Source organism: Polyodon spathula, chromosome 7 (assembly GCF_017654505.1).
Source record: "Polyodon spathula isolate WHYD16114869_AA chromosome 7, ASM1765450v1, whole genome shotgun sequence".
Lineage (NCBI taxonomy): Eukaryota > Metazoa > Chordata > Actinopteri > Acipenseriformes > Polyodontidae > Polyodon > Polyodon spathula.
Window position 1 is genome coordinate 22,066,351 of NC_054540.1, and position 25,558 is coordinate 22,091,908.

Below are 25,558 nucleotides of genomic sequence, written 5' to 3' on the forward strand. Positions count from 1 at the left end.
GCCAAACATGCGTTTCTCATTGATGCCAAAAAGTTCTACCTTTGACTCGTCTGTCCAGAGAACATTGTGCCAGAAGTCAGAAGATCATCTTTGTGCTCTTTGGCAAACTTCAGACGGGCAGCAATGTTCTTTTTCGAGAGCAGTGGTTTCCTCCTGGCTATCCTTCCATGAGCACCATTCTTGTTCAGTCTTTTTCTAATAGTTGAGTCATGAACACTCACATTAGCCAAGGCGAGGGTGGCCTGCAGATCCTTGGATGTTACTCTGCGGTTCTTTGTGACTTCCTTGAAGATTTTTTGGTTTGTTCTTAGAGAGATTTTGGTAGGACGACCGCTCCTGGGTAAAGTGACTGTGGTCTTGAACTTTCTCCATTTGCAGACTATTTGTCTAACAGTGGACTGGTGGATCCCCAAATCTTTTGAAATGGTTTTGTAACCCTTTCTAGACTGATGAGCATCAATAACTGTTTTTCTGAGGTCCTCAGATATTTATTTTGATCGTGGCATGTCGTCTTTCCACACACCTGTATGGTGAAGACCAAACTCACAAAGTTTGTGATGTTTATATAGAATGGGCCCTCCCAACTCACCCCTGAAGATCTACCTAATTACTTAAACACCTGATTCTAATTATCCCCTTAATTGAGCTGATAAAACCAGGGGTTCACTTACTTTTTCACATACCATGAATCATAATTACTCATTGTTTGTCTAATTCATACATCATTTTGTTTCAGAAGACATGGAATTGGTTAATATAAACCCTACTGGATATTTAAGAAAAGACTGGTGGTTTTGATTCAAGAAGGTGATCATGGTAAAACTATGGAATTTCCACAATTATAATTGTGGTTCAGAAACTTTTTCTCAGCACTGTAAATAGTGGCAGATCTTAATACCACTGTTTTTCATCTCTGTATTAATACAGGGTAATATATTGCTGACAATAACATTATTGCATACAATAAAAATACATTGAAATAGGGTCTGCTATAAATTTTAGGGTATTTAGATCTTCCACACTTTACATCTCTAAGATAACCCCCCCAGACTGGAACGACTTTTGGAAATTAGATTTCTAAGCCAGTGCAAGTAGTATGAAGTATGTATATCAAATAAATGGTGCTTTGTTGTACAGAAAACAAAATCTTTTACTACCAGGTTGACATATTACTCATTCTGATTTCATCTGTATCACCTTTTTACCACTACCTTTCAAGTGATGTTTATATATATATATATATATATATATATATATATATATATATATATATATATATATATATATATATATATATATATATCATATTGAATGTATTGATGTGTTGTTTTCTTATCTGAGATGCCGTTTCACTATGTGTGTGTGTGTGTGTGTGTGTGTGTGTGTGTGTGTGTGGGTCTGCGTTATCTGCACATTTTTTATCTGCTCTTTTTGCTTTTATGTCAGTGAGCCTATAATTCATATTAGTCAACGTACAGGTCATCTTGTTTGAATCAAAGTACAACACACTTTTAAGACAAGCCCATCCTACAGTTAGGCACAAAAAATTATATTGACCCTATTTCCCCAAAATGAATTTGATTACTACATGGCTGTAGTTGGGTTCTATTCGAGATACAGTAGTCTCCACGTATAGGAAAACTTCCTAAGAGAACAATTCGCACAAGGGAACACCCTTGTCGTGAAACAGTTTTCCCATTGTAAATGCTTCAGCTAATGTAACAGGAACTTTGCTTAAAAGAACACCTTCTTGGCACTGATAGCGATTTGTTCACAATGGGTACAGTACTGTCTTGTAATAACTGATAATTAAACTTAAATTGAAATGAAGTCAGCCAGGAAGTGGGTGAGACTCTGTTGCAGTAACGGATTGACCCGGAAAGGAAATGACGTTGGAGCTGCAGATTGGAGAGTTGGTTGCACTCTTTACAAAGGGGTCATGTGTGACAGCATAAAAGGGGACGGAGAATCGTAATCTGTTCCTTCGCATTGGATTGCTTTAGAGAGTAACGAGATGGACTGTGAGAAACTGTATCATGACTGTTGTGTTTTGTTTGTTTGTAATTGTCTCGTTTTGTCTTGTTTGTTACTATACAGCTAACATAGTTCCAAAGCTGTTGCCAAGGGCCAGCATTAAGCAGGAACAACACTTCACCATTGTCACAAATATAAACTTGTATCACCCACCATGAGCACTACTGCACACACCCAGGACTGGTGACAGTGTCTGTATTATTGTAGGGTGGATATTGTTTATTAATTGGAACTGCATTTCCCCTGTTATTTACCCTGTGCAGTACACATTGGTGTGTATTGCCAGGTGATTATAGTTTGGTCGCCAGACCTGGAATAAAAGAATAAAAACCTTTCCACAGGATTAGAAATCTCTGTCTGCTTCTTCTATGCACTGCATCACTCCTGCACCTGTTGCCACTCAGTCACTTTGTCACAGCACCTCTGTTGTTCTTGCTACAGAAAGTTAGAAATTGCTCGTGCTCTTGAAAAAAACCTTAATCGAACACAAGTTGTTGAACAATTTGATGTATCCCATTCTGTTGAGTTGGGGGGTGGGGGGGGGGGGGGTGAATACTTATCTAACCAAGACATTTCAGTTTTTTTTTTTTCATTAGCTGTTGTTTTACAATAAAGATTCTCTTGCCTCTTCAAAGTGTTGAGTAGGATGTGTAAATCAAAGGGGGAAAAAAATCCCATTTAAATGCATCAAGATTTCAGGTTGTTACACAACAAACTGTGAAAACGTCCAATGGGGGTGAATACTTACAATAGGCACTGTGTTTATTAATTTTTTTATTGATTGATTCATATTGTGTCTGGTGGCTACCTCTGTCTTAGAGAATGCTTCGGCTATAACAACACTTTTAGTGAGAAACACTGATGCAAAGCATATTCATTCATACATTAGAGAAATTTATTAAAACTATAGTGGTCTGCAATATGAGAACTGCCCAATTATTTGTATTCAACCACTAGTCACTTAGTTGCATTTTACTGTAGGATTGCAGTGGTTACTCCCCTGCTGCCTGTTGTTATTGGCAATCAAATTTTGCACATAAGCAATATTTTTTATAGGCTTACAATACATTACAATTTACAGACCAACCAAAATAATCACAGATGATATACTTGTGGTTTTCCTAGGTTAAGTCATGACAGGCTATTAGATTAATGTATAGATCACATATGCAGAATCGACTTTGCATATTGCAAATGACAGAAATAAGAATTGATTTCTTATTTACACATTTAAAAAAAAAAAAAAAACTTACTTTTTTATTTAATACCTGCAAACTTAAATTACATTCATTGGAATTACTACTTGCACATCCTTCTTTTCTAGTGAGATATCTGATGATACCAAGTCACTGTGACTTCTGAATGCTGAGAAAATAAATTATACCCATACCCAAACATTTGCTGAATGTGTTTGCCACACACTACTGTACCTCTCTATTACGTTAGGCTATGGTCAGAATTAGAACTCAGCAGTTAACGTTAGAACTCAGCAACTACATATACAATAGCACATTTAGGAACGTTCTGATATTTGGTAAAGTAAAATGAACAGTATGTTTTTGTTTGTTCTTTCTAACTACAGTGTAATTTTATCAGAATGTGACCTTATCTTGTAAAAAAAAATTGCAATCTTGCTTGATAGCTGCCAAAATGCTACTCAGCAATGTATAATAGAATAAGCACAACAAGAATGTTCAAAACATTGTTTATTTGTACATTACAGAGAGAGAGAACATATGTAAGTAGTAGCAAATATGTTACAACACTGTTTTCTTTTTATATTCTTTTAAAATGTATTTCAATTTAGGACTTTGGTTTTCTAAATAGAATGTTCAAGACCAATAACTTTAAACACCTTTGAGTTGCATAAATTGTGTATGCCATAGAGGGTTGAAACAAAGTGCTACAAATTAGCTTAAATACAACATGGCAGATCATCAGACGTTGAATGCATTGGTCTAAAGAGAAGTAATAAACAGCAGATAAAAGCAGAGGGTGTTAAACTTGTGCTTCTCCTTGGCACTCTCTGCAGGCATTCAATACCACAGTTACAGAAGGGTCTTCCCTTACTGTGGAGCTCTTTAGGTTGTGTAATTAAAGAGCAAGCCTGTGTCAAGCCTGTTCAGCTGGGACTACATGCTCAGCTGCTTACATAGCATGTCAAAACTCATTCACATTGTATTCTTTACTTGAGCTGTAAACAAAAATGAGCAAAGTAGAATTGATATACATTTTTAAGAAATATTTTCTAGTACTTCTATATGATGCGTCTAAATAATAATCATTTTAAAAAAAAAATGTAATTAAAAAAAACTGCATCACAATACATGCCAACATTTCAGATTTTGTTAGTAGTTTTTTTTCCACTGAAGAACTAATGAAATAATTAAATTAACATCTGGCACCAACTATGATTTTGACTAAGTTTGTAGAACCTGTGTATTCCTCACCTATAGCATTATAATATTAAAGGCATTTCATTTTAAGCAGCAGCTCTAGTAATATTTTGATTGAGCACAGCTTCTTGAAAACTTACAAACATGTTTTGAAATGGGTCTGTAGTGATAATTCAAATGTATTAGGTTTACTGGAGTAAATTGCAATGCTTTTTAGACAGCTGTCCCACATGATGCCTGACGTCACTGTGAGTAAACTATGGAGAAGAGAAAGATTACAAATGTGTTTTTTTTTTTCCCAGAGATAAAATAAGATGATAATATGAAGTGCAAAACAGTAGTGTTTGTTATCAGATGTATGTAGAAATGGTTCCTCTCACATTCTGTGTAAGCATTAACTTAAATAAGTGCAAAATGGAGTACTTCTTGGCCATTCGATGAAAATTAAAGGGTAGTGGCATTCAAAGCCAACATTAATGTCTGAAACTGATAGTTAAAAGGCATGCTTGGACTCATCCAATATGTTATAAAACATTAGAAATGTTAGCCTTGTGATACTAAGAATCGTAATTTACATGTTCAGCTTTACAAAAAAATGAACAACTAAATGTCTGATTGATTTATTGATATTGCTCCAGTCACAATGAGAGATCTAGGGAAGGGGGTTTAACCCCATCCCCACCGACTACACATTATAAGACCAGCTTTTTTGCCGGTCTCAAACAGTAAATAATAAAAGACAGACAGCGCTCGACCGTCCGCACATAAACACAATAATAATGATTAGGACGGACACCTTCGTCTGCCCGCATACAAATATAATAATAATAATAATAATAATAATAATAATAATAATAATAATAATAATAATAATTATTATTATTATGAAAAACATACATCAATAAATATCAAGGGGTGGGTACTTTGCCAGTAACAGTTACGTAGAAAATTGGTTTATGGAGACTGACAAAGGAACAAAGCAAAACCATTTAAACTTAATTTAATATACAGTTTTGTTTTTTTGTTTTTGTTTGTTTTATTTAAAGCTATGGAATTATATTAGGTTGTTTTTATAAATAGTGCTGTTGGATGGATTTACTGTATTTAAAGGTACAATTTCTTGAAAAATGATATCCTTTGTTGCTAACCCTGTCAAGTTCACAACTCATTCTCCTGGAAAGATCCCCTTTCATCCACCTGTGAGTAGTTAGTAGATCAAAAGAGCCAGACAGTCCTACCACCCCCCCCCCCCCCCGCCCCAAAAAAAAAAAAAAATTAGTCCCTGTGCCTGCTTTCATGTTTTTGTTTTGACTGAGAAGCTGTGTCATGTGACTAAAGTATTATGACTAGGTTGCCTGCGAAACTAGGTCACTGAAGCATTCACTATAGGAGAGAAAACTGTCCTCTTATTTATAGTTTGTGGTGCACAGGGTTTTGATTTCAATCAGTTAGCATTTACAAGTTTTAACCACCAACAGCTTTGGGAACAAAATCAATTTTAGCTCGCAGTTACTGTGTGTATCACAGACAGGACTGTAGATTTTCTGAGGAATTGTACAGTGCTATCTGTCCCTATCTAAGCCTGAAAGTGGGCATAGGGAACAGGTTGAAGTAGCTACAGTTGTAAGTTCCAAATCAAGAAAATGTACCTACACCTGTTCTTTTTCCATATGGAAAAAAAAAATAGGTACCTGGTGAAAAGAAAAGTCAAAAGTATTTGGGCATTACATAAACCACACCATAATTTGTATGTGTTATGGAAGAATATGTAAAATTCAAAGATTGTCTCTATGACTAAACACACACAATCAAGTTGAGTCACCTTTTTCTTCCTGAGACTTTAACATGATTCAGACCCGATTGGACTGAAGAGGCGTTTTTGTGAGCAGAGCCCAGAATGCCAACGTGCCAGTCCCAGAGCCATGCCACGAGCCCCCCTGGTGCCATTGCCACTTGTGGAAGATCCGTTCAAACAAAGTGATATGACGTTATCCAGAGGCCATACTACTTTGCTCTGCTTCAGCTAAATCTGTCGCCGACGGGTTTGTTAAAGTGTCATCCAGGTGCTGACGTGTTCTCTCCAGTCCAGGGGCAGACTCGAGTAGCCCATCATCGTATTAAAATTGAGACGGGGACGTGACTTTGTCAGAGGCCATACCGCATACCTGAACGTAAAAGGCAGGTAGTAAAAGTGGAGATTGAGGAAACGCTCAAGTTGGGGGTAATAGAAGAGTCTCAGAATGACTGGAATAGTCCAATCACTTTAGTGGATAAGCCAGACGGGTCGACACGATTTTGTATTGATTTTAGAAGAGTCAATGAAAAATCAAAGTTTGATGCTTATCCCATGCCCTGGGTATATGAATTGCTGGAGCGTCTAGGCAAGGCTCATTTTATAACAACACTGGATTTAACGGAGGGGTACTGGCAGATAACCCTTAACCCCAGAATCATGGACAGAACAGTGTTTTTGAATCCCTTTGGGTTATACAAGTTTACTACCATGCCCTTTGGGTTGCATGGGGTGCCGGTCACTTTTCAGAGGATGATGGATCACATTTTGTGGCCCCATCAGCAGTACGCCACTGCTTACATAGATGACGTGGTTATCCATTGGCCGAGTCATCTGTGTAAGGGTGCGGCGGTGCTGCAATCCTCACGGAAGGCCGGGGTCACGGCTAACCCAAAGAAGTGTGCAATTGGGAAGAGTGAGTCAGAGTTTTTGAAGTATCAGGTGGGAGGCAGCCAGATCAGACCGCTTGTTGCAAGATGAAAACCTTGGCTGACTTGCCAGATCCTACCACAAAAACCCAGATGCGCTCTTTCTTGGGACTGGTGGGATATTATCATAAGTTCCTCCCGAGCTTTGCTACTCTCACTGCTCCCTTGACAGACCTAACCCGGAAGGCTGCCCCAAATACAGTCCAGTGGACAGAGCCATGTCAGAAGGCCTTTCTCACCTTGAAGAGGAGACTATGTAGCAAGCAAGTGCTGTGCAGTCCAGACTTTAGTCAGACGTTTACCGTACAAACGGATGTGTCTGAGACATGTCTCGGGGCAGTGTTGTCCCAGGAGGTACGGGATGCGAGCACATGTCCTGTATATCAGCAGGAACCTCCTTCCCAGCAAGAAAAACTATACTACCATCAAGAAGAGATGTCTCTCAGTAAAATGGGCAGTCGAGGCACTCTGGTACTACCTCCTGGGGTGACACTTCACCCTCATCACAGATCATGCTCCTTTAGCATGGCTTCATCAGATGAAGGACAAAAACGCCAGGATCACATGGTGGTACCTGGCGCTGCAGCCATATGCCTTCAGGGTTGTACACTGAGCAGGAAAACTGCATCAAAATGCAGATTTTTTCTCTCGGGAAGGCATAGAGGTGTAGAATTTTCAAATGGACTGGTGATGCCATTCTGAGGAGGAGGATGTGTGAGAGGGGAGGGATTTGGACTGGCCATTGGGTGCATGCATGAGTTTTTAGAGGGTTCGGACACCCTGTGTATTCCCACGCTATCAGGCAATGTCTGGTTGACAGGAATCAGCTGGGAAGAATTTGGCTGATGCTTTGTCATTGGCTAGGGGATGGGACTATACGGGGTGTATGACTAAATAAAAAGACACTGTTTTGTATCCTCTCTGGCTCATGCAAGAAATACGTTTTCCAAAATGAAATTCCAATTCCAAAATGTTTTTCCAATATTACAACAGCAAGAGAACATTCAAAGAGGAGATTAAATGTTTAAGAGATACAAATGGCAAAATCGTAGATGAAGAAAAAAAAATAGCAAATATGTTAAATGATTACTTTTCACAAGTTTTTACAAAGGAAGATACTGACAACATGCCCCACATGTCATCCAGTTCCTGTCCAGTTTTAAATAACTTTAGCATAACTGAGGCAGAAGTGTTAAAGGGACTAGGAGCTCTTAAAATAAACAAATCCCCTGGGCCGGATGAGATCCTCCCAGTAGTACTCAAAGAAATGAAAGAAGTAATTTACAAACCGCTAACCAAGATCATGCAGCAGTCTCTTGACACAGGGGTGGTACCGACAGACTGGAAAATTGCAAACGTAATACCGATCCACAAAAAGGGAAACAAAACTGAACCAGGTAACTACAGACCAGTAAGCCTGACTTCTATTATATGCAAACTTATGGAAACTATAATAAGATCCAAAATGGAAAATTACCTATATGGTAACAGGGTACTGGGAGACAGTCAACATGGTTTTAGGAAAGGGAGATCGTGCCTAACTAACTTGCTTGATTTTTTTGAGGATGCAACATCCATAATGGATAATTGCAAAGCATATGACATGGTTTATTTAGATTTCCAGAAAGCTTTTGACAAAGTCCCGCACAAAAGATTAATTCTCAAACTGAACGCAGTTGGGATTCAAGGAAACACATGTACATGGATTAGGGAGTGGTTAACATGTAGAAAACAGAAAGTACTGATTAGAGGAAAAACCTCAGAATGGAGTGTGGTAACCAGCGGTGTACCACAGGGATCAGTATTAGGTCCTCTGCTATTCCTAATCTACATTAATGATTTAGATTCTGGTATAGTAAGCAAACTTGTTAAATTTGCAGATGACACAAAAGTAGGAGGAGTGGCAAACACTGTTGCAGCAGCAAAGGTCATTCAAAATGATCTAGACAAGATTCAGAACTGGGCAGACACATGGCAAATGACATTTAATAGAGAAAAGTGTAAGGTACTGCACGCAGGAAATAAAAATGTACATTATAAATATCATATGGGAGATATTGAAATTGGAGAAGGAATCTATGAAAAAGACCTAGGAGTTTTTGTTGACTCAGAAATGTCTTCATCTAGACAATGTGGGGAAGCTATAAAAAAGGCTAACAAGATGCTCGGATACATTGTGAAAAGTGTTGAATTTAAATCAAGGGAAGTAATGTTAAAACTGTACAATGCACTAGTAAGACCTCATCTTGAATATTGTGTGCAGTTCTGGTCACCTCGCTATAAAAAAGATATTGCTGCTCTAGAAAGAGTGCAAAGAAGAGCGACCAGAATTATTCCGGGCTTAAAAGGCATGTCATATGCAGACAGGCTAAAAGAATTGAATCTGTTCAGTCTTGAACAAAGAAGACTACGTGGCGACCTAATTCAAGCATTCAAAATTCTAAAAGGTATTGACAGTGTCGACCCAAGGGACTTTTTCAGCCTGAAAAAAGAAACAAGGACCAGGGGTCACAAATGGAGTTTAGAAAAAGGGGCATTCAGAACAGAAAATAGGAGACACTTTTTTACACAGAGAATTGTGAGGGTCTGGAATCAACTCCCCAGTAATGTTATTGAAGCTGACACCCTGGGATCCTTCAAGAAGCTGCTTGATGAGATTTGGGGATCAATAAGCTACTAACAACCAAACGAGCAAGATGGGCCGAATGGCCTCCTCTCGTTTGTAAACTTTCTTATGTTCTTATGTTCTTATGTTCTTATGTTTGAGCGTGACTTTACGGTGAATCCTGACCCACGGCAGCTCCAGCGTGAGACCCACAGACCTGGTGGTGCAAGCAAGCCATGCACCAGTTATTTGTTTTTTCACTATCTAAGATAGTTAGTGTAGCAGGACTGAGCCGTCCCACAGTGCACAAGAGAGGGTATAGAGCAGTGCTTGATTCTTGGGGCTTCCACCGCTAGAGGAAGCAACGAGCCACGGTTAAAACCCTGCACACTTTATTTTGTAGTTTTGCCTTAAAGTATTTTGTTTTCCTTTTTCCTTTTTTTTGTTCTCCTTATTTGTTTTGTCTGACACACCTGTGTGTCTGTGTGTGTTGTATAAAGACAGGGCACAATACTATTGCCGGTAGAGGGCCCCAAACTATCACAGAAGCATCTTCAACTGAACGCAGACTAATAAATCTGGGCACCTGTGCCGGTTTTCATCATTGAACTTTGTGTCTGCCTTGTGTTGTCCCACACACTTTCACAGTGATATACCATAGTTAAATGCAAATCCAAATCAGATGGTTATGTAACTTTCTTCTTTTCAAATGTCTCCAAAAATACCCACAAAATGATTTTATGAAATTCTCCCAGGCTCAGTGAAACATTGCAAACTTAATTACAACAGCCTGTGAAAATGCTTATCTATTATGTCAGCCCAGAAAATGTGACAATCAAGCAAGTGTTAATACTTAAATTTTGCATTTATTTAATATATATATATATATATATATATATATATATATATATATATATATATATATATATATATATATATATATATATATATATATATATATATCTCTTCTTAATAACCATTTATGACTGTTTCTGAATAAGCCAGAGCAAGGTAGAATGTTCAATGGGGTCAGTAAAAATGGCACCAGTAATGTGGTGTGCACTGTTTTGGGGAGAAGGAAATTACCAACACACACAACTAGTACACTTGTAGCAGTGGTTTTTATACTGGTCTATACAACTACAAATTTCACCTTCCTTAGACATGCATAGACTGAAGAAATGACTTATTTCAGCAAATTTTAGACAAAATAAATAAACTGAAACCTCACTATTAGGGCCAGCAAGAGATACAAAAATGTGGTCCTAACAGAAATGTGAAATACAATATGCAGAAAAGCATCCCAGTGAAGGCTGGTCTAAGCCCTTGAAATAGTAAACTCAGACTCTGAAATTGAAATTCAGCACTTTGCACTCTTCTATTAATTCTTCAAAACAGAAGAACACAAAAGGTTTACACAAAATAAACAATTTAAACAACACTCTTCTAAACAAAACAACACCTAAGCTATAGCTATCATGGGGCATGAACTAACCCATACATGGATCGCGATATCCCAACAGTTTCTGCATATGAGACTAAAAAAATGCTTGTGTGAACATACATTTTAATTTAGGCACATGTGTGCGATTACAAACTCCAAAGGTTGACTGTAAAAAATAACCATGACTTTTTTTTCAAATGAAAGTATATTTAAAAAATTAATTAATTAATTAAAAACTCAGTCGGATCTAAACTCTTATAGCTCAATCGTAATGTACTCTGAGAATGTAGTTTATTGGTGTCCACTGCCCACTGTTAATTACACATTAAAAACTACAAATCCCATACTCTACCAATTTCTTTGATTTTATCAGTGTGATGGCTACTCGTTTCCAGACAGTTTGAAAATTTTCAAACCAAGATGAAGAAAATAACAAATCATTTCCATGTGATTGGAGAACTTTCAAAAGAAAAGTTCAGATATGTTGGCATCTTTACAAGAAATGAGCAATGAGGGCATGGCAGAAGATGAAAGTGACGAAAGTTGGGAATAAAGTTGTGCATTGATTCAAAAGTATTGAACTGCACAAGTGTTATGTAAGAAAGGAAAGAGAAAAAAAAATTGTAGATATACAACAATACATTTGAGCAAAATTGTATTTTTTAAATATGCTTGTTAGCACTGGGAGTCCAGACCCACTCATTGCATTTCAAGTAACATGAGCAAGATTTCAAACTGCATGCATGCATATCAGTTTTATATACAAAAAATACGCTCAATGGAGACAACAAACAGTAATAAATAAAATAACACCACTACACAATATATATATATGATTTTCCTCTTGTTCTCATGCCATTTTATGTTTTTATTTATTTTTTCTTTTTATTTAGTTTTTTTCTCATTCTTGCCACTTGCCTCTGCAAGTATCCATATAACAATAGGGTTACCTTAATATTTCAATTGTAATATTTACATTAAACTCAATGGACGCAAATTTTGACTGCAAAAATGTATCCTTAATTGCTAGGCACTGGTCATTATATTAAAGTGTCCATTAGTCGGTTTAAAATGTGCAAGAACAAAGGCTGTGGAACAGGTTCGACTTAGCTACACATCCTACAGTGCCTTTCAGAAACTATGTTCGGATGGAATACATTACTTTCAAACACAATACTATTATTATTCTTTGATGTTGTATGCCCCTTTGATAAATCATTTAAATATGTAGGTGATGTACTTAGTAAATGTAGTGCCACAGGTAAATCATCAAGGAGTAGGGAGATGATAAAAGAGCAGATTAATAACTAATAGTAATGAGCTAATTAACATGCTATTCACTGCGCCCACAGAGGACTGGTTAATTTGTTTTGTCACATATTCAAATGGAACAGCCTGTGTCACTTTAGTGATGTAATACTGGCTTATATACATATAATACATGGTGAATGACAATTTTCCTATAAAATGAAGTGTTTTACAGTGTTATTATTGTTCAGTCAGGAAAACTCATGCGATTGAAAGAACAATATTTATTATAGGACAAATACTACGTTATACATATTTTTCATTACATGTTTGGCCTTTGGCTCGACCCTTAGAGGTACCCCAGGATTGCTGCCCTACCCAAAAAGACAAAGCCATTTGACCACAAAACCAAATTTACTGTTGTCAGTGAGATTACCTGGCCTTTGGTAATCTTACGAGGTGGCAGGGGCTGCCACTCCCCAAATAACTAGGCATTTTTAAATGAGAAACCAGAGGTTGATTATATTTTACTGCGTAGTTGTGCTAACTTAGTTAGCTGGTGAGACAACAATGCCGATTGTTGATCACCAAGCGAGCCTTGGAACAGGAAAATCCATGCATGGCTCTATAGTACGTCTGCAACATTAATGGCCTAAAAAAATAAGGAGGGGGAATTGTACAGTTGCTGCCTACCTAGAACAAAGCAAGGATTTCAAGCCAAATTTAGTATGATTAATTTATGGCTGGCCCAGGGCATGTTAACTACCTACAGGTTATGGGGTTACTTACCGGATTTAGGAAGTAGTGACAGTAAGTATGCTGCTCCCCAAGCCGGAACTCCGAATGAAATCCTTGCTGAGCTCTAGAGCACAACTGCTACCTACCATCAATTGGTGGTCACAAGAAAGAAAGTAAAGTAACAATCAGCAGCATTCATCTAGTCGACAGGGACATGCGTAAAAAAATCTTGAATCCTGCAGGATCCTCCAAACTTAGGTCCTACATCAAAGCATGATATTAGGGTGATCAAACATAATTTTAGAAAATTTTAACTTTTTCATGTTAGCTATAAAAAAAAGCCTCAGTCTGTTTGTGAAGGAAAGTAAGGAGACTTACTGGGCAAGTGTTGGAAAAAGGTAACAACAATTGTATGAACTTAAAGAAAAAATTACTGTTGCTTGTTTGGGATAAACAAGATCAGCCTGTCCTGTTCAGGGAGGGAATTTGTTGGACCAAACTTGGTCAAAGAAAATAAATTTAGGACCCAAAGAAGGGGTAGCTTTATTTTGTTTGATTTGTGTTTGTTATGAATAAAATTGTGCAACAAAATATTAACTTAATTTCAAGACTCAAGGGTGCTGTTTAACACTAAAACAGCCATGTGGGTCATTATGACCCATTTTGCACTTAAAATGTTAATTACTTCCATTGTAAATCTGTGTATGTACATTTTTTTTACTTTTGCTAAATATAAGGATTAAATATCCTGATGACGTTTGATAGCCAGAATTGCAAAAATGATAAAGTTATAAGCAGTTCTACCTTGAACTGCCACACGGGTCAATGTGACCCGTGCATTACAATACATGTCTTTTTTTTATATAACATAAGATATTCTATTATTTTTGTAAATGTAGCAAACAAGACACGCCCCCTCCTCCTAGCACACATGTTTTTTTTATTTTTTTTATTTCAAGCCTTTGTTTGTAGACTACGGAACAAATTGCTATGATAGTGGCAACTCAGTGAAAGTCAAGTTGTTTATTTTTCAATGTACCTGGGAGACAACAATTCTTTGTTTTGTTCCACAAATGCAACTGGGAATATATCAGAAGTAAATATTTAATCCTGAAAGTAGTCATTTTGATTGGAATATGGCAAGCTGCATTCAGATGCATAGAGCAAACTGAAATGACAGGTAGGATAACAACTTATGTGCCTAATATGAAACATATTTTATATATTCTTTTTTTGTATTACTTTTAGAAAAAAAATGGTTTCGGTTTGTATGTACCAGTTTACATGTGTTTACACAATAGTGTTCAATGGAACTGCGTTTGTATTTACAGCACAGCTCCTGGATGCAGGCACAGTCAGCTGGCAGACGCCTATGCTCCTCCATAGAGTACAATGCAGTTGTCAAACCAGAAGTAGTGTTATATTTTATTTTTATGTAGTATTAGAAACAATGATTTTGGTTGTATAGTTTGTGTGTACATATACCCGTTTACACCTGTATATGGGTATATGTACATACCCGTTTCTTTTGAAATGTGTATTTTATTATATCTTTTCTGTTTAAGGTTGTGCTGCATATGCGCCCATTATAAAAATTAAGTATTTTATGTTTGATTTTACATTTAAATAGGGTTTTTGGGATGCAAATATTAAATAAGATGTTCTTGAATACAACTTTTCAGTTGTATCCAATAGTATGTCTTTCATTTTCATAAAGAAGCAGTTTAAAAATGTATGGGTCACAGTGACCCATGTGGCGGTTCTAGGTAGTTCGAAAATCCGGTGGTTCTAATGTTAAAAGGAAAGAGGAATTTGTGACTGCAGTAGCCTCAACCAAGCAATAACGGTGCTACACAACATGTGCTGGCAGATGTGGGATTCAAACCCATAACCTTTGAATTAGAATTCCAAAGAAAAGGTCCCCAGAACCATGGAAGAAATTCGAAAAACAGTTTTGCAAGCAACGTCTGCACAACAACATGCCACAGAGATGCAAAAGGAGACCAACCATAAAATCATGGAACAAGTAGACCAAGACTGGCAGGAGTGGGAGTGTACCAGCATCTCAGCTCATCATCGGTGCAAGAGTCAGCAACCAGTGTACTATGACTAATATGAGTGAGTCATTTTTTTTGCTGAAAATTACCCCCACTGATGATAGAGGCATACTTACTTGCCTTTGAAAGGACAGCTGAACAGGAATCTTGGCTGCCAAGACAATGGGCAGGTATTGTGTCTCTCTATTCTCAACTGGAGAAGCACAAAAGGCATACTTTTACCGAAAACTTGAGGCTGCAGCTGACTACCAGTTGCTGAAGGCGGAGATCCTAGCAAGAGCTGGCATCACCTATGTAGTAACAGCACTGTTTGACCTTATCCACTTGGCCAAGAGATGGCTCCAACCACAAAATAAAGATTCAGTACACATTGTCGAAGCCCGAAGGTCTGGAACACTGGAGGTCCCAGTAAGACTGGGTTTGAGCAAGGGGCACTGAAGAGCATTCTGATACTGTGAAGGGATTTTGAGTAGGGGAAGAAAAAAGGGGTAATATAAAAATAGCTAGACCCCTGGGTGAAAAGGGGTTTGAGGGGGATACAGTGTTATATTTGCCATGAATGGGGACACATAGCCCGAAACTGTGCTAACAGGGAAACTGAACTTATGGAATGTTACCTGGTAAATGCATAGAATGGTTGGTTTACCCATGATTCTAATTAAAATATGTAATGCCCATAGAAATAGAGGGTGAAAATACAGTGGCACTGTTAGCTGTAGACAATTTAAGAGAATTAATACATCCATCTATCACCCCAAAACAGATGGTCTTCTAGAAAGGTTTAACAAAACACTTAAATGTTGAAAATGGTGATACAGGAGACTGGGATGGTTTCTTTCATTACCTCATGTTCACCATTTGTGAGGTACCCCAGGTTCCACAGGCTTTTCTCCCTCTGAGCAGCTATAAAGCAGATAGCCGAGGGGCTTTCTAGATGTAGTGAGAAAAATCTGGGAAGAAAAACCAACTACAGACAGAAATTTGGTTGAGTACTGTGACAGGGTACACCCTGCCCCTGTGCTTATTTGTATTAGTTTTGTATTAGTAGTGTTAGTGTTGTTATTGTTATTATTTAAGTGTATTTTGTGGTAAAAACAATGTATTATTATTGTTAATTTGGGTTTTGGGTTGGCAGGGAAGCAGGCAGTTCTCTTCCCTGCCAACAATAACACGTGCAGAATGTGGCCATCTTCAAATTGGTTAGTTGTGTGCCAATTTGAAGATGGCCACGTGTATAAAAAGTATAGCAGCTGAGCGCTGCGGGTGATGAGAGTGGAGAGAAAGAACAAGAGAGAGAGGAGACAAAGAGGAACATAAATAACTAAGAAGACAATTGCTACACGTGCTGGATTTGCACCGGCACGGTACTTGTTTTACTTTTCATTGTGTTGGATTTGGCCAACGTGCCTTTTGTTTTGTGTACAAGTCTTTTGTTTGTTTGTTTGACTTATTTAATTGAATAAAGAAAACACATTGATGACTCACCCCGCAGTGCTTTATCTGTGTGTATTTCCTGTCTGTGGAGTCACTACTAAGCCATCTGTGACAAGTACATATGAAAGAGGATGAGGAAAATGATAATCAATTATCAGTTATAATCAATTTAACTGAAGTGCGGGAACAACGGGGACAAAATGACAATGCTGGTTCCCACTGAAGGGAATTTAGGTGGTTAGTTATTGTTTTATTGCCCTCTCATCTCCACGCGTTTCTGGTTAAGTGGCAGGGCCCATACAAAATAGAGGAAACAATCAGTGATTGCAAGGTATTCCAGAGCCAGGAGTAAAAGCCCTAACAGGTATAGCATATAAACTTCTTCAAACCATCGAAAGATAGGGACCACCTCATTGGGATGGGTCAGGAGAGGGAAGTACAGAATTGCAGCGCTGGGCAGGGTTTTATTAATAAAACAACAAACTCAACAAAATGGGGCCATAGCCACAGATCATAAATAAAAGTATAATATTGCAAAACAAACAAAACAAACCCCTGGGAATACTATCAATAGTAAGCCCAGGTTAAAATTAAAAAGTTTAAACAAAAACAGTCCAGTTCCACTCTAACGACAATAAATCAAAAACGAGTCATGTGGTTCCTCCACAATGTAGCAGCTGGTGTCCTCCAGCCACGGCCTCAGCTCACTCCTGTGGGCTTAGTGCGAACAAAGGGGCTTACTCGTCCTGCTGCCACTATCATAAATCCCGGCTACACATACTCCCCTAAACACAGAGGATATATCAACACACAATACACAGCACACCAACACATACTCAAAACTAATTCTCGTGAACAACTATTTTATACATGTGTGGCTGGAGCTTAAGTAATCATTTAATCACTTATTCAATGGTTGACTCCAGGCACATTCCTACATGTTTTGACAGGGTGAAATATAACCCCCTCCCTGCCAACCCAACATTCCCCACACCAACACATCCACATGTACACTGGCAGAGCTTTCACCTTGCCACACTGACATTTCTACATAGCTGTCAAATTTCTCACTCAAGAGTATGCTATAAAACATCCCTCTAAAAAAAATGTAAATATGTTATACATTGTTTTATGATCTTTCTTACATGGCAGCAATATACACGAGACAAGGACAACATTGAGCAAAACCATCACACCAGAACCGAGTGAAATAGTGGCTGCATATGTGGCAGTATATATTGTGCAGGCTGTCTATTCGTCTAGAATGGCCTGGAGTATCAACACACAACATTGTAAAGGGCCATACTCATATCATTAAGCTTTCGGTTTCATTATTACCATAAGCCACCAAATTGTGTCCTGGACTAGGAATTAATTTAATTAAAATCAGGTCTGAAACTTTTTTTTTTTTTTTTGTAATGGGGTTATGAAAAATATAGCATTACACATACTCATGTGTTGCTAAAATTGTTTAAATAATGTTCCTGTGATTTTATTTTTTCATTGTTAACATCCTGACAACTTTTTACACTCTGTTTCAAAGCTCTTTTCTCTAGTGGACCATTGCCCTCATTATCAAACAGGTAACACAGCAATAACAATCCATGATGTGTTTTTTTTTGCTGGGCCCCCATTTGGAAATGTTTCAGGCTATGAGGACCAGGGCTGTTTCTCATCCAATTTGCCAATTAGATTCAGAGTAATAGAGTACAACAGAGTATATAATGAAATTTACCCCATGATCTTGGGTCACTTCCATTGTGACAATAAAGCCATTGTTTCTGTAATTGTTCATGGGCAGCTCAATACAGTACTGCCTAATGTAGTTAAAGATATTGCGCAGTTTATGAGAAAGATTACTTGGCACACCATTTGCAGTTACAATTCTCTTTTTCTAACACATCCTAAGACATATGTAGAATTATTTATGTTGAAGGTCTATATGGTTCTCAAAGGTTTTCCTATACAATGCAATTATTTTCAGGTTGTTCATTAGCAAGACCAAAACTTATTTTCCCATTATTTCTAAGCATTCAGCAACAAATATGTTTGTCTCTTACACACATATTTGCAGATAAAACAAACAAATAAAAAAAAAAGCAGAACTGTATCAGCTTCATTACAATTTAGCTTTTTCTTTTTACACACCTGACTTTAAAGCAGCATAAAGTCCATTATAAAAAAAAAAAATAACAACAAAAAAAACTGATATAACAATGTGCATTTAAAATAACAAATAGCTTCCCTTCTGGCACAATAAAGCATATTAGGTAATAATGATGTTTTGTGCTGTCCTGACAGCAGTCTAAACATATCAGTTTTGTAAAGCATTTTAAATTAATTATACAAACGTGACTGGGTGTAGCATCTGCACAGTGCAAGAGACCTTGACCTGGGAACTGCATTTACACCCAGGCCCCATGGAACCAGCCCAGTGAGAATTTTACGTATTTGTTTTTTGTGAGCTCATTAACGGGATCAGTCATATAGAATCAGTTATGGGTTGTTCCAAACCAGTGAAATTTAGTTTATGCATTTCATTTGGGGTTTATTTGTGAGGATCATATAGAAACAAGCTACTTAGGCAACAGAGTGTTAAAACAAGAAACAAAAACAAGATTAAACAAGTCAAATACAATAGCGGTCATTCAAAGAGTTGTCTTCCAAATCAGTAAATGTAAATGTACATATTATTATTAATAATAATAATAATAATAATAATAATAATAATAATAATAATAATAATAATAATATGTTCAGGTTTACTAAAGAAAAGATCAGCTACAGTTGGTTATCCCTGGATCAAAAGTGATTTGTCTTGCTATGTTTATTAATGCTGTGTAATATACCCGGATAAAACAGTATAGGGGATAACCTGTTTTTTTTTTTTTTCTTTCTTCAGCCACAAACCAACCAGGATAACAATTTTAAGCTCTCACCAGCTGTTCTTGTTCAATGGAAGTCTCTTGGGAAGATCATGCTCATTGTGGCGGACACAGCTGAATGCTCACAAGCGATTGCTATTTACATAACCTCATAATGGCAAATCCTTGTGCAATTATATAAAAGGTCTGTTTGTTATATCTCAAATAATACATCTCCATTCTTTCAAACAGTTATTCCTGTTTTTTTGTTTTGTTTTGTTTGTTTTTTGATAGCTCCCTCTCCTACCACACCCCTTAGGCATTACATTTTCATATCACTGACTGAAATAATCTCATGAAGCATAAAAACACTTTGAGATTCATGAATAGAGACCCCATTTGCTGTTTAGGAAATTGTTTACATATTAATGTCAAATTATTCTAAACCGATTTAGTGCATTTCTAAACATTTCAGTAAGGGGAAGCAGTTCAAGGATTTGGTTACTTATAGGCCGCAAAAGTCATTCACAGACACCTAGACATAAAGTTAATGTGTAGCCATATTGCTATGTTATCCTTCATCTTAAGGCTTAGGTTCTAGAAATAACACAAAAAAGATAATTTTCCTTGCCAATAAAAAAGGAAGCTCAGTTTCTATTGGTGTTTGGAAAATCTGAAATTGATGTGTGATCATAGGGGTCAATGTGAGCTCTTGAGAAAAATCAATAAAATGTATTTACCAGGCTTTCCGTCTCTGCAGTAGGCCCCTTTTCTACATTGCCAGAGGAAACTTTGCTTGCCCTTTTGAGGAAATACCCCTGTGAAAGATAACATTGACACAGACAGGTATTGTTAGCCTACCACTCTGTCATTGCCTTGAGTCTATAGAAGAACAAAACGAAACTTGATACAACCTTACACACTGCATATCCAGCATGAAGCACAAAACAGTTGATTGAAACCTAAAAACCTGTTTGTAGCAAGTTGAATGTAAGACAACTTACATAATGTAGAATTAAATGTTATGGGAAGACAGTTATAGTTATACATTTTAAATTACAATCATTGGAGGAGGAGCCATGTAAAAAAAAATGTTGGTCATTTTAATGTTGGCAGTTGTTTCACGTGCATCCACTCCTTTTAATCAAAGTGTGTAATCATCATTATGGTGCAAAATCAATATGGTGCAAGGGTTGGATTTCAGCCTCATACACAGAAAGCATTTAAAGAGCTTTGGCGTGCTACCCAATGCTTTCCAAACATGTTAAACCGCAGTGTATGTCCAACGTAAGTAACCCCAAACAACTTGAAAAGGGATAAGCTACAAAAAAAGGAAACCAGAATTGCTTTATTAGTCATTTAAATTACATTCAAGAACATTCCTGCAATGGCCCATGAAGTGTTTGTGTTGCTCTCCTGGGATTTTTAGTTTTTTAGCTTTTTTTTTTTCAAACTGTGTTTTGAGAACATGATAAGCTACATGTTTCCAGTGACCAGAACAAGGCAAGTCAGGCTGTGCCACAGCTACAGTACCTTTTAGTTTTAAATCAGGAGTGCTCTGTCACCATGAGCTACTGGTATTCTGGAAATCAAATGGTGTTTTTGTGTTCCCAACAACGGCACCTTAAACTGATCAAAAGCTGAAGAAACAAGTAAAGATGGAACAGGACATTTTTATATATTTTAGCTGAACAAGTTTTATTTTTATTTCTGACCCATGAAAAGGGTTGAATTTAACTGCGGTAAACTGCAATTTTCTGAAGAAGCTTGATATTGTTTGCAAACACACTTGATAGTCTATGTAGATACTACTTTGAGATTAGATTGCACTGGCTTTATCTGGACTCTTATCTAATTTTTGTATCATGTTAACTTTCTAGCGGTCTCACTGCAGTGTGTTCTGTACCAGCTGAAAATTTTTGCTTGTACAAAGGCATATACAAACTAAAATTTGTTAGAATGCATTGGCACAGAGAGTAAATATTGAAAAAGAAAATTCCCACACATCTTGCTACCCATTTTGTCGGCACTAGGAGGGATAGATTATCATTAACCCATTAGGCAACAGTTTATTTTACTGAGAAAGTCAATGCTGTCGGTGTTACCAGGAGGACAGTCAACCAGGTGATGAAAAGATAGTAGAACCTGCGTCAGTGAACAAAAGCGAAAAGTGAAACTCACAACACAGCACAGGCCTGCAGCAGAAACAGGAGGAGGGCCGCCATCCACAACACAGCTGACACCGCTGGAGAGGCAAGCAGAGAGGACAATGACCAGTTACCCTGGGTGTAAATATGCGGGGTCCTCTGTCTTGCCCTTCTCCTCCAAAGGTTTTCCTGTCGCCAACAAGAGGCAAGCGTTGCTGTATCAGGAAGTGTACCACAGCAGCCATCCTGAGGCTAATGACAGGTCTCTGAAAGTGTGTGGTTTTATATAGCTCTTAATTACAATAGTTTGCACTTTGTCAGAGGAGAGGCAATGTTTTTGGAATGTGCAAAAGTGCAAGGCAAAATACCTACATTTCATTATAATGTTTGTGCCTTCTTAGTATTCCAAATCCCAGGCTCTTATTCCATGCTCTTTTCTTCATTTGAATACATTTCAATATAAATGGAGTAATGATGGCAAAGTGCTAATTTGATAGCTGGTGCAATATGCCAGGTGAAAACCATTCTTTACATATGCTGCAGTTACAGTGCTCTGTTACTTTAAGGTTGGATGAAACTTTTTTGTCATTCTTAATGAGTTGACATTGAGTATTGCTAAGATGTAAATGTACCCAGTTTAATTTTCTGTTTCCTCTTCATTTCCATATGATAAGCATTTCGTGTAATAGGCACTCTCTGAAAACTCATCTTATTCATTTCTGAGAACATCCCGTCTAAGGGAAAATGTCAGTGTGCCCTGGTATTCTTTTAGTGAAAAAAAAAACTGCCTGCCTGTGTCAGGTCAAAATGTTCTCTACTTTCAAACCTTTCATTCTTCTGTATTTGAAAAGTCTTACTACCCTGGTGGGAACACAGATTGCAGGGAGTATAAAAAAGAAAGATATATATATATATATATATATATATATATATATATATATATATATATATATATATATATATATATATATATATAATAAAGTGATTTTGAGGCAATATGTGTGTTCGTTAATAAATACACTCAACACTTGTATCACAATTGCAGTGGACTTCATTTCTTTCTGAGATTTTGGTCCTTATTAATAAATATTTAACTAATTCACCTCATGAGGTATTTTCAAGCATGTTTTGATAAATAAAGTTTAATATTCATGAAACTGTTGATAAAGAAGCCAATTACTGAGTGATAGCCATATACTGAATTCTTCATATCTGTATTAGGTTGCAGATATTTCTATTTTGAGTATAAATTAAAGTGAACAACATCATCTTTATAGTTAGTAATCCTCCTTTAACAGACAACAATTTTACGGCAATAAAGGGAAAACATGTTATTGTTACTATGACAACAGATGCTTGCTGATTTGCAACAAACGTGTCAAATCCAAATAGTAAAAATAGATTAATAGTCCATGTAATTAACTTTTTCTATTCAGGGTACCTTAACAAACAAAGTCTTCCTTTCCTACCCTGATGTGTGGGTGTAGATTTGTTTGAGAGAGAGTTTCCAATATGCAGCTAATTTAAAAGCAGAATGTGACAGAAGGATACATGATGCTGAGATGCATAGAAACAAGATGTCCCTCGAATTCTTATAGAATCAGAAACTGTGTTATATTCCTTTACTGTTTTTTCACAGGCACACCAAACCAGTATTTGAATATTTACAAAATGCCCACATTCCTGTGCCAGCTGAAAGTAAACAGCCGACAGAAATGTGTGGTTTCTTATATCATATCTCCTGTATTGCATTACAAGAACAGCTCATCTAGCATACTAACCACACAAAATGAGCATCTTGCAAATTCTGCTGGGAATGATCGATTTTACCACGTGGCTTCTGACTCAGCTTTGTAACATATCACGCAATAGTTATTATTTGCAGTTTGCTCCCCCTACACATTATAAAACATTCTCCCTGCAGTCAAGTGTTCCTTAGCTGCAGTCTTATGACTTCAACAGTGCGTCAACAGTTTATACAACCCACAATCTTGCTCGCTCACTGCAGATTAGAAATTTCAGGTCAAGTACAGTTGAGGCACATGCCTGCAGAAGCTTGAATGGTTGACATTATACAGCCTAAATTAACAAAAAACATCTAAATCTAATGGACCTGATTACAAGAAGTGGCTTGATAAAGTGTGTGTATATATATATATATATATATATATATATATATATATATATATATATACACACACACACACACACACACACACACACACACAGTATATGCACAGCATATGGGAAACTATGACCTCCGAAGGAAGAAATATAGTTACCTATAGTTATGATTTAATATATTTTGTTTAAATATAACTGTTACAGAGCAAATAAATAAATAAATAACATCAATAAATAAATACCATGAACATGAGAATTCATAAATATTGCATTTAAATAACATCTGAAGTACATTGTCGATTACAATAATTAATAAAGCTTTAGTTTTAAATAGTACATTAAACATTAAACTGTCCATCTGACTTTCTCACTGGGGCATAGAATTCTCAGAGGAGTCAGGTGAGTTTGTGAACGGCATATTTATTTACGTCGTTGAGTTGGATTTTGTTTGGAAGTCAGTCAGGAAGTCAGAAAGCACTGAAAGCAGTTTCTAGGACGATCTTAGTGTTTGCAGCATCTTTGTTTTGTAGTATATTTTGTAATTCATCTTCTGTTATTTCAACAAAAATCGCTGTGCAAGAGGGTGAGATTTGGGTTTGTCTGCCATTTTTGCTTTGTTGTGTGAAGAGAGGAAGGAAGCTGAGCACGAGGACGTAATTAAAGGGAATTTGCAAGCAGCATCACAGGGGCAATAGTTGGATCTACTATATTCAATGGTACAAGTACCTATGTTAATATAGACAGGAGGCTCATCTTAATTCTGCTGCAGTTTAGCTTTTCAGTTGCATTTTAGTTTGATAAAAAAAGTTTCCTTATACTTTGAAACAACTATTATCAAAATAGCTAAAACTGAAATCAAGTTTATTTTCGTGACAGAAGTCCCATTTTTTCATTACAAAAAAGAAAAGTTTATTCTGAGTACATTACTGCCAGTGGTTGATTATGGTGATATTACAGAATTTAAAGATTTTCCACAAGTTGTGAGAAAACTTTACCCCTTGTATCACTTTACCCTGAAATTTCTAACCAGCTCTGGTTACTCTGAACACCACTGTGTCTTATATAGACAGGCTGATCTGACTGGTTTATCCTTGCAAAGACTGACTGTTATGGTTCCTAGAATTAACACAAAACTTGGAAAAAGGGTATTCAGTTTTTTCGCACTGTGGTCTTGGTCTTGGTCAGAATGACTTAATTTAGGGCACAATTTTTTTCATAAAGTAAAAAAAAACAAACAATATACAAACAAACACATAAACAAACATATAATTAAGGGGCTTGTTAGTTAACTTGTTTCTTATTTGTTTTATAATTTTATTTAGTAATTTAACCCTTCCAGAAAAAAAAGTGCTGATTTGGAGTAAATTGCTTTGAAAATCTATCTTTATTTAGCAGAGACATGCTCTTGTTTTAGTTGCTCTTGATTTATTTTTATTTTTTTGTGATTAATTTGTAATTTTTGTTTTGCTTCCACCATGTCTCCCATGGAAAAATGATTTTAATCTCAATGGGACCACCTGGTTAAATAAATGCCAATAACACTAAAACGTTAGGTTATTACCAAAACCCTGGTTCCCTGAAAAGAGAATGACAACCATTACTAAATGGGAAGAGCCTCTCTGACTGTCAATCTCTGTGTAATATACAAAAGCTCCTCTATCAGGGTCCTGCTGTGAGGGGGAAGTCCCGCCCTCCTCCTGTTGAAGAGGGAGGTCCTTACAGTAGCACATCGCCATTTTCTTTCGA